The following is an 11,039-nucleotide window of genomic DNA, read 5'->3' on the forward strand; positions in this document are numbered from 1 at the left end:
CAGAGTATTGGGATGAAGGAATTCCATTGTTTGCAAGTAGGGATGCACCGAATGAGTCAACCAAATTTAGTCATTTTGAACTAATTTCTGGTCATGAGGTAAGACCGCCACTTAAATTGATTAAGGAAAAATTGGTGGGTGAGAAATCGGAAATTACACAATTGGATTACGTGTCAAATTTTAGGGAACGAGAAAATAGAGAAGGCGAATTGGCTGGACAGCATTTAAAAGTTGCACAAAATATGATGAAACGGGTAGCGGACAAGAAATCCAAAGTTCGTAGTTTTGCCAGTGGGGATAACATTTTAGTGTTGTTACCAGTGATAGGGGAGCCTTTAAAAGCTAGGTTTTATAGACCGTATCAGATTGAAAGGCAATTAAGTTAATTATGTGGTAAACACACCAGATAGAAGGAAGACTCACTGAGTGTGTCATGTGAATATGCCTCAAAGGTACTTTGAAAGGGAAGGAGAGACAAAGGAGGTTTTAATGATTCTACCTCAAAGTGACGAGCCAAATCCAGATGACTGTGAGTTTGACATAACTCAAATTAAATTGGAAAACGAAGATGTTCTTAAACATTGGGATGAATTGTTAAGTTACCTTCCAGAGGAAAAACGAACTGACCTGAAAGAGTTATTGATATCACATGGGCAAGTTTGTAGAGATAAATTGGGAGCTACTAAAATGGCTATACATGATGTAGATGTGGGAAATGCTGTTCCTGTCAAACAACATTCATATAGACTTAATCCTTTAAAATTGGCACAGGTTAACAGAGAGATTGGGAGTATGATTACAAATGGCATAATTGAAGTGGGTTGCAGCTAATGGAGCTCGCCCATAGTGATGGTACCTAGACCAGACGGTACCCAACAATTGTGTGTGGACTATAGAAAGGTGAATGCAGTTAAAGAACGGACTCTTATCCTGTCCCGCCATTGAAGGATTGCATTGAGAAAGTGGGACAATCTGCTTTTATTTCCAATTTCCAGACATGGAGAGAACATTTAAAACATCGTATGGAGTTCTTCGGTCGACTTCAGGAGGCGGGTTTGGTGATAACCTAGGCGAAAGTGAATCTGGAGAAGGCCGAATACATTTATTTGCGGTGTTTCCGTTACCCTCAAGACGAATGGAAATAATGCGATCTCCTTGCATGAATGAATTTGATCAAACAGTTGTGCAAAAGCTTTGTGGCGTGATTACTCCACGGATGGAATTGCTGAAGAAACGGAAATAATTTCAATGGACAGCCGACTTTCAACAGGCATTTGACTGCCTGAAAGCTGTGATCAGCAATGCTCCTGTGGGTTTTTTTAAAGACGAAAAGGTATATTTACTGTGTACATTTCTTAATGGATGGTGCAAAAGTGAAAAATGAAACCATCTTGAAGTTGATGGTTTATTTTTTTTTCTTGGGGGTAGATGTCATGTGAGGGTACCTTTAAGAAAAGGATGTGTAAGCAATGTACCTTTAGGAAAACAGTGATGTCAGAGAGTGGGTGGGGCTCAGGTCAGTTCAGCCATTTTGCAGGTTTTTAGTTTCAGTTTAAAAGCAGTCTGTGTGTTTCCAGAGAGCTGCAAGTTTGCAATTTGGTTTTGCAGCTTAAAAAGTGCCTGGCTGGTTTAGCTGAGAGCAGTTTAAAAGTGCCTGGCTGGTTTTGCTGAGAGCAGTTTAAAAGTGCCTGTCTGGTTTTGCTGAGAGCAGTTTAAAAGTGCCTGGCTGGGTTTGCTGAGAACAGTTTAAAAGTGCCTGGCTGGTTTTGCTGAGAGCAGTTTAAAAGTGCCTGGCTGGTTTTGCTGAGAGCAGTTTAAAAGTGCCTGTCTGGTTTTGCTGAGAGCAGTTTAAAAGTGCCTGGCTGGTTTTGCTGAGAGCAGTTTAAAAGTGCCTGTCTGGTTTTGCTGAGAGCATTTTAAAAGTGCCTGGCTGGTTTTGCTGAGAGCAGTTTAAAAGTGCCTGGCTGGTTTTGCTGAGAGCAGTTTAAAAGTGCCTGGCTGATTTTGCTGAGAGCAGTTTAAAAGAGTCTGGCTGGATTTGCTGAGAGCAGTTTAAACGTGCCTGGCTGGTTTTGCTGAGAGCAGTTTAAAAGTGCCTGGCTGGTTTACCTGAGAGCAGTGTAAAAGTGCCTGGCTGGTTTTGCTGAGAGCAGTTTAAAAGTGCCTGGCTGGTTTTGCTGAGAGCAGTTTAAAAGTGCCTGGCTGGTTTTGCTGAGAGCAGTTTAAAAGTGCCTGGCTGGTTTTGCTGAGAGCAGTTTAAAAGTAGAAAGCCAGTTTCCGACAGTCTCTGCCATTCTACAAAATATATATATGTCCTTTAACCTGATGTGATTCTGTTGAACGGTGTTACGTCTCTTGGAAGTTTGAAGGAACATTTTAATGAAGTATCTACTGTTGCAATAATTTCTGAGTTATCTTTGAAGTAAGGGGTGTTAAGAGATCCAATGTTTAATTAATTTTAGTTCCATGTTTAGTTCATGGATTGAACAGTGTTTTTTGTTTAAAAACCCACGTGTCCATAATTGTAACCCGTAGGGAAAAAGACGTGTGCTCGGAAAAGCAACAAGTCCATTAAAGGGTGAGCTTGGTGGAACTCCATGATACATTTTGGGGTTCTGAAAAGCCTTGTCCATACCAGTGGCTTCTGTCGTTATTGATACCGTTGTTGGTCTTGTTGGTGTTGTTGTTACAGTTTTGCTTGCTGACTGTCCCATCTGTATTATTCGAGTCATACTCAAAGGTATTTTATGTCAGTCCCCTTTTTGTTAGCCAATGTTTCGTTGAGCGTTTTGTTTTTAGAGTTGTGAGAATGATCTGATGTTGCATTGATGTTGGTGACATTAGTCATTTGCGGTGAATTTGATTGCCCTTCTGTCCTTCCTTGGTGCTCCTGTTCTGGAGACATTTCCGGTATATTGGATTTATCTGTGATCTCGTTATGCTCCTCTTCAGGAGTTATTTCCGTTTCATTTGAATCGCCTTTGGTTTCTTGGTGCTCCTCTTCTGGAGTCAATATTTTCAAGATTACAAATGACGTGGTCTCACTGGACCAAGAGTAGACCTACTCTGTGCTTCCGTACAGACGACCTGAGATCTGCCAGTCTCGCTGTGACCCTGCACACACTGGATGTGGAGTGTTATCACTTTGTCACTGTTTTTTGCATGTTGATGACATGGATTTTCATAGCCTGCTGCTGATTGCTCATATAAGACGGATAGCCCGTTATAGACTTCCACGTGCATTGTTGTCACTCCGGAGTCTTTATTTGCGTCCATTCTGGAGTCTGTCAACGAGCTCGCTGTGGATGCTGGTATCACCCTCTCTGTGGCGTCCATCTGTGCTCTCTGCGTGGCGTCGCCTTCTTCTTGTACCTTTGACAATTGGCTGTCATACATTGTATCGACGATCTGGCATGTCGTCATGGTACTGTAATTTCTCTACCATTAGACTCATATTGAACTTGGCACCCATGTTGCTGTTGCAATGATCATCAGATCCGATGAAGTCATCCATGGCTGTGTAGAATTTTTCAGCGAGCAAATCATCTCTTCTACTGAGGATGTGCCATGGTGCTCTATTTGTCCAATGAGGAACTCATCTCCTGAGTAATCATCGTCAATGAACAAATCTTTTGCTCTGGATTTGTCATTGTGCTCTCCTCTTTGTGTGTTGCAAGCTGCTTGTTCCAGGGTGGTGTGGCGGTAATCTTTAATTGTGGGTGGAGGCACGGACTACATTCTGTCGCTGGAGAATATTATTTTGTGTTTTGTAACTGTAAAACTCTTATTGCTTACTTTCGGACATTTCGGATGAGGTTTCTCAGTTGACTCAACCGTGTCCACACCGCATGAGTAGTCACAGGCTTGGTCATCATGCTCTGCTAAGTAATCACCGTAGGTTGGTTTGTGTTCCATTGGTGCAACGTTCCTATCGTCACAGGGCCTCAGTTTCTGTCCTGTGGACGTCATGTGAAGCACAGATCTACCTTTAGTGGCATAGTGGTTGTATCTTCGACACCTCTTGCACTGCTTGCCAAAAGCCGGACATTGCCCTTTCAAATGGGCTTGTCGCAGTGAAGACACGTCATCACGCTGCCCCGCCTCGCTTGTGCATTTGTTATCCGGTTCCAATCTTCGGGCGAACTGCGCATGTTTGATTGCCACTTCCAGGTTCGCGCGCGCGGGATTGCCGGTGGAGGAACGCCTTCTAGAAGCTTGGGTACCATTTTGAAGGATCCAACCACGTTGTGGAGGCCTTGTTCCCGGTGAGTAAATTGTTCATACTGTGCTTCAGTAATTAAATGGTAATTTCAAAGGTCAGATTTCTGTATTTTAGTAGAGACTTTCTGAGTCCCTCATCAGAGATGCCACTGACAATTTGGTCTCTGATGTGGGAGTCACGGAGGTTTTCATAATTGCAGGATTTGGCCATCAGCTTTAAGTCAGTGACAAAACTGCTGAACGAGCCTCCTTGTTTTTGTAGCAGCCTGGTGAATTTAAAGCTTTCAAATGTCTCATTCACCGGATATTTGCAGTGGTTGTCGAATGTCCGTGTAAGTGAATGAATTATATATCTCCATGGCCTGTTCCCCTACCGCAGATAAGAGATAGGCATTTTGTTTTAGAATATGCCACAGCGGCCGTCCTTAATTTCCATAAATAGATTAAATTGTTGAAGGAATATTTTCCAAGTATACTGGAGATTACTAGAGGTTCTGAGTTGCTGTGGTGCTGGAAGTGAGTCCATCTTACCCCTATTTTTTTCTTGCCCGAGAGATCCGAGTGCTGCAAAGACTGCCGTTGTCCAATATCTATCCTAATGTTTCTTCCCTTGATGTGTAACCTTATCTAACTAGCTCTTTTAAAGCCAACACGCCTGGTACCATGTCTTGTTACCGGTGTGGTAGGTAACTCGTGCTACTCAATCCTTGGTTGATGGTGAGGTATTCTGAATCTCGATGAAGAAGACTCAAACTCATCGAGAAACAACAAAGGTTTATTGAGTAACTAAAACACCAAGTGCATGAGTTATTTACTTTAACTTTGATACTAGTGATAAGGTTAACATGATCTAACAACAGTGACGATACACAACTCCACTAACGAGCTGAAAAATTCTGATATTGCCCTGATCACAGTGCACGGGAGAGAGAGAGAGAGCAACTGCCCAAGACCCAATGTGACTGCCTTTTATATGCCTGTTGGTTCGGCCCTCTAGTGTTCATCTGGTGCTGCTGATTACTGATTTACCCCTTGTGTACATGGACACACAAAGATCACTACAGTATTCATGCGAAAGAGAAAATGCTGGAAAATCTCAGCAGGTCTGGCACCATCTGTCGGGAGAGAAAGCTTTGACAAAGAGTCATCGGACTCTAAACGTTGGTTCTTTCCTCTCCCTACAGATGCTGCTAGACTTGCTAAGATTTTCCAGCATTTTCTCTTTCGTTTCAGATTCCAGCAGCCACAGTACTTTGTTTGTATACAGTATCATAGGTCATAGGATTTACAGTGCAGAAGGAGGCCATTCGGCCCATCGAGTCTGCACTGGCTCTTAGAAAGAGCACCCTACCCAAGGTCAACACCTCAACTCTATCCCCATAACCCCACAATCCAGTAACCCCACCCAACACTAAGGGCAATTTTGGACACTAAGGGCAATTTATCATGGCCAATCCACCTAACCTGCACGTCTTTGGACTGTGGGAGGAAACCGGAGCACCCGGAGGAAACCCACGCACACACGGGGAGGATGTGCAGACTCCGCACAGGCAGTGCCCAAGCCGGGTATCGAACCTGGGACCCTGGAGCTGTGAAGCAATTGTGCTATCCACAATGCTACCGTGCTGCCCCAGCAGTTCCCCGCTGGAACTGATGCTCTCTGCAGGGAACGTGGGTGTTTTAGTCGTTTCAACAGACACGTCCTTCCCTTGTAACATGAGGTCCATCCGGCTATGCAATTCTGACCAATAATTACATATTGTTTTCGTCCATCTGGCAATACTTAGTGGAGTGAGTTTAATAATATAGGAATAATTTTGGACAGGCCAAGAAACAGCCGTGAGGTTGCGTTTGCACCCCAAAAAAAGGGTTCTCCCGGACACGTGAGTGGGGAAGCAGAGCCAGCCAGTTCCATTCCCCCGTGCCTTTCCTGTGATAGAACGGCAGACATAGTGTCGTCCGTCGCTTCTACTTCACTGGCTAAAGGGGATTCTGGATTCGGCACTTATCCGAGTGGGGCCTCGGTCAATTCCTGTTTTAGTTCACTACAGGCTCATTCCAGTCCAACGGGCATTCACTGTCAGTAGATCAACAACGGCGAGTCTTCTGTTGGAAAACCGTCTGTGTGATTTCAGCTACATCCTCCTGTTCAAGCCGACTCGTCAGAGCTCAACAGTGGCTCAGATACTGGACCAGAATGGCCGTGTTTCGCTCCAGGCGTGGTGGCATAACAAATAGGGTTTGGTTATTTGTTTGAATAAAACGTTATTTGAAGAAAAGTTAAACAATATGTAAACTTCAATCCTAACAAGAAAAGCTTGCATGTTATATCTTAAGCCGAATATGCGATTAGCCACGAAACAGCACGTGCCATGAACAGACAGCTCGAAACTCCACTTAGGTGGGCAAGGAACAGTTCTATTTGCATTCACAGAACATGTTACTGCTATTTGTGCAGCTCCATCAGACCCCTTTTCGATAGTCTTTCTCAGTACCAGTTCATCGGACTTCTGCCTGTCACTTTCCCAAACCTTCTCTTCCCACCTGTTGAAACAGGATTGATTTATTTCCCTGAGCTTCACCCAGCCACACATAGAATGGTCTGTACTGGCTGTCAAGCCTTGACCTCATCATCGCTATCTGGCCGCTTGGTTGCCCACTCCCCTTTGCACAAATAAACAGGGGCAAGCTATGAGTATGCAATTAACCTGCAATTCTCGTACTTCAGAGAATCAGACTCTTTCCTGCGCTAAACATGAATCAGATCAGGGTGTCCAGGAGGACAAGGAATCTTGAGTGAATCACCCGGCAGATCCCTGAAAGTTGCCACCCAGGTTGATAGGGTTGTGAAGAAGGCCTATGGAGTGTTGGCCTTTATTGGTAGAGGGATTGAGTTCCGGAGTCGAGAGGTCATGTTGCAGCTGTACAGAACTCTGGTCCGGCCGCATTTGGAGTATTGCATACAGTTCTGGTCACCGCATTATAGGAAGGACGTGGAGGCTTTGGAGCGGGTGCAGAGGAGATTTACCAGGATGTTGCCTGGTATGGAGGGAAAATCTTATGAGGAAAGGCTGACGGACTTGAGGTTGTTTTCGTTGGAGAGAAGAAGGCTAAGAGGAGACTTAATAGAGGCATACAAAATGATCAGGGGGTTGGATAGGGTGGACAGTGAGAGCCTTCTCCCGCGGATGGAAATGGCTGGCACGAGGGGACATAACTTTAAACTGAGGGGTAATAGATATAGGACAGAGGTCAGAGGTAGGTTCTTTACGCAAAGAGTAGTGAGGCCGTGGAATGCCCTACCTGCTTCAGTCGTGAAATCGCCAACATTGAGGGCATTTAAAAGTTTATTGGATAAACATATGGATGATAATGGCATAGTGTAGGTTAGATGGCTTTTGTTTCGGTGCAACATCGTGGGCCGAAGGGCCTGCACTGCGCTGTATTGTTCTATGTTCTATGTTATGTAAAAGGGGCATCGTGTCCATTCCCACCAACAAGGGCACGTCTGCATGAGACAATGTAACTGAGGCGAGTTGTGGGCGTGTATCTTCGATACAATTGTAACATTTTTACCCTCAGTCTGGTAACCCCTAAATGGCTACTGCAGCTTCGACCCAATTTCCGGAACTGATAGTCCAACATTTCCCTATTGCAATACCTCCCTCCTGCAAAATACTACCAGAAGGATGTGGAGGCTTTAGAGACGGTGCAGAAGAGATTTACCAGGATGTTTCTTGGTATGGAGGGCATTAGCTATGAGGAGAGTTGAATAAACTCGGTTTGTTCTCACTGGAACGACGGAGGTTGAGGGGCGACCTTATAGAGGTCTACACCATTATGAGGGGCATAGACAGTGTGGAATGTCAGAGGCTTTTCCCCAGTGTAGAGGGGTCAATTACTAGGGGGCATAGGTTTAAGGTGCGAGGGGCAAGGTTTCGAGGAGATGTAGAGGAAATGTTTTTACACAGATGATAGTGGGTGCCTGGAACTCGCTACCGGAGGAGGTGATGGAAGCAGGGACGATAGTGACATTAGAGGGGCATCTTGACAAATACAGGAATAGGATGGGAATAGAGGGATACGGACCCCGGGAGTGCAGAAGATTTTAGTTTGGACAAGCAGCATGGTTGGCACAGGCTTGGAGGGCCCAAGTGTCTGCCCCCGCACTGTACTTTTCGTTGTTCTTTGTTCTTTGTCGACTGGTACAAAAGGCGTAGTTACATAGGATCAGAGGAGACCTGGCAGGTTGGATATAGAACTGGCTTGGGTACAGAAGACAGAGGGTAGGAGTAGAAGGGTGCTTTTTTGAATGGAAGGCTGTGACGAGCGGAGTTCCACAGTGATCATTTGTGGGACCATTGTTGTTCATGGTGTAGATAAATGATTTGGAAGAAAATATAGCTAGTCTGATTAGTAAGTCGCAGATGACACACAAATTGGTGGAGGTGCGGATAGTGAAGAGGATTGTCAGAGGATGCAGCAGTATATCACGTGGTTGGAGTCTTGGTTGTTGCAATGGCAGATGGAGATTAATCCGGGAACATGTGACGTCATGCACTTTGGGAGGTCCACTGCATGTAGGAATTACACAATAAATGGTAGAACTCTGGCGAGTACTGAAACGTATGAAAGATGTGGGCGTGCATGTCCACCGATTGCTGAAAGTGGCAACACATGTGGATACGCTGGGCAAGGACGCACAGGGCATGCTGGCCGTCATCAGTCGGTGCTTTTAAAAAAACATTGGCAAGTCATGTTGCAGCTGTACAGGGCCTTAATTTGGCCTCATTTGGAATATTTTGTACAATTCTGGCCGCCACACACCATAAGGATGTGCATGCTTTAGAGAGGGTACAGACGTGGTTTACTGGGATGTTGCCTGGTTTGGAGGGCATTGGCTATGAAGAGAGGTTCGATAAACTCGTTCTGTTCTCACTGGAACGACGGAGGTTGAGAGGTGACCTGATAGATGTTGAAAAGATTATGAGTGGCATGGACAGAGTGGATAGTCAGATGCTCTTTCCTAGTTGAGAATAGTCAAGTTTTAGGGGGCATAGGTATAAAGTGCGTGGGGAAAAGTTTAGAACAGATGTGCGAGGCAAGATATTTCTACACAGCGGGTGGTAAATATATGGAGCGCGCTGCCTGGGGAGGTGGTGGGAGCAGGTGCGATAGCGGCATCTAGACAAATATATGAATAGGGTGGGAATGGAAGGATACAGACTCCGTAAGTGCAGACGGTTTTAGTTTAGGCAGGTACCACGGTCAGGACAGGCTTGGAGGGCCGAAGGGCCTGTTCCTGTGCTGTATTGTTCTTTGTTCTTTGTTTGAACAGAATTCAAATGGCGCCCTGTGAATTTCATTTCACCCTCACTTTTCAGTCTCGGCCCAAAACACAAGCTTTTTTTTTTTTACAGAATTCTACCCACTTTAAGCTAAAGGACATTAATTCTGGGATATGAAGATTACTTTAATGTCAATTCAAGAATTTTTGAAGTGAACACACTGTGCTAATTTAGGTTATTTTGGACGCAACCTTTTCACAGGGAGATTGCCGTTAGCGGGCAACACGGTAGCACAATAGGTATCACTGTGGCTTCACAGCGCCAGGGTCCCAGGTTCGATTCCCGGCTGAGGTCACTGTCTGTGCGGAGTCTGCACGTTCTCCATTTGTCTACTTGGGTTTCCTCCGGGTGCTCTGGTTTCCCCCAACAGTCCAAAGTGCAGGTTAGGTGGATTGGCCATGCTAAATTGCCCTTCGTGACCAAAAATGATTCGGAGGGGTTACTGAGTTACGGGAATAGGGTGGAAGTGAGAGCTTAAGTGGGTTGGTGCAGACTCGATGGGCCGAATGACCTCCTTCTGTACTCTATGTTCTATGTTGTTCTGTGAACAATTGTGACGCTTTCAAAATTGAGGTCAGAGTTTGTGATGATTTTCCTCTCTCACTCTCTTTGTGCACTATTGTTGTAACATACACAACGACGGCAGGAATAGTGATGACCACAAGCGGCAATGTGATCACGGGTGAATATCGCTTCAGTCCACTTGGAACTTACAGGATGTTGCGAGGCCTGGATAGAGTGGACATGGAGAGGATGTTTCCACTTGTCGGAAAAACTAGAACCAGATGTCACAATCTCAGAGTAAAGGGACGACCCTTTAAAATAGAGATGAGGAGGAATTTCTTCTGCCAGAGGGTGGTGAATCTGTGGAACTCTTTGCCGCAGAAGGCTGTGGAGGCCAAATCACTGAGTGTCTTCAAGACAGATATAGATAGGTTCTTGGTTAATCAGGGCATATGGGATTAGGGCAGAAGAATCGGGATAAGAAAATATCAGCCATGATTGAATGCCGGAGCAGACTCGATGGGCCGAGTGGCCAAATTCTGCTCCTATGTTTATGGTCTTATGGAAAGTGTTCATTAACTGCCTCATTTCCAATCATTCAAGTTTAAAACTTTAAAATTCGAGACCTTTCAATCCATTTTGATATCCGTGAGCTATTTTTAAAAAAATGTTGTGGTCATTGTTGCTGTGCGGGCAAAGGCCAGGGGCCAGGTCGTGCATAGCAAGATCCCTCTGCAGCATAAATCTGAACCTAACCAAATGAGGCACTACCGTCCTGCGCTCTACCCCGCGCCAGCTCCTTGCGGACCCACATCCTCACACCTGCTGCAATCTCCCTTCCACACTGCACCTGACACACACATATCCCTGGACCATCCCCACCACCCTGTGTGTGAAGTGGCCTAAGATCCTGTCGTCGCAGGACAGGTTAATAACAATAAGGTTTTGAGAGTAACCTTTTAAAAA

Source organism: Scyliorhinus torazame, chromosome 20, assembly GCF_047496885.1.
Source record: "Scyliorhinus torazame isolate Kashiwa2021f chromosome 20, sScyTor2.1, whole genome shotgun sequence".
NCBI classification, from domain to species: Eukaryota; Metazoa; Chordata; class Chondrichthyes; order Carcharhiniformes; family Scyliorhinidae; genus Scyliorhinus; species Scyliorhinus torazame.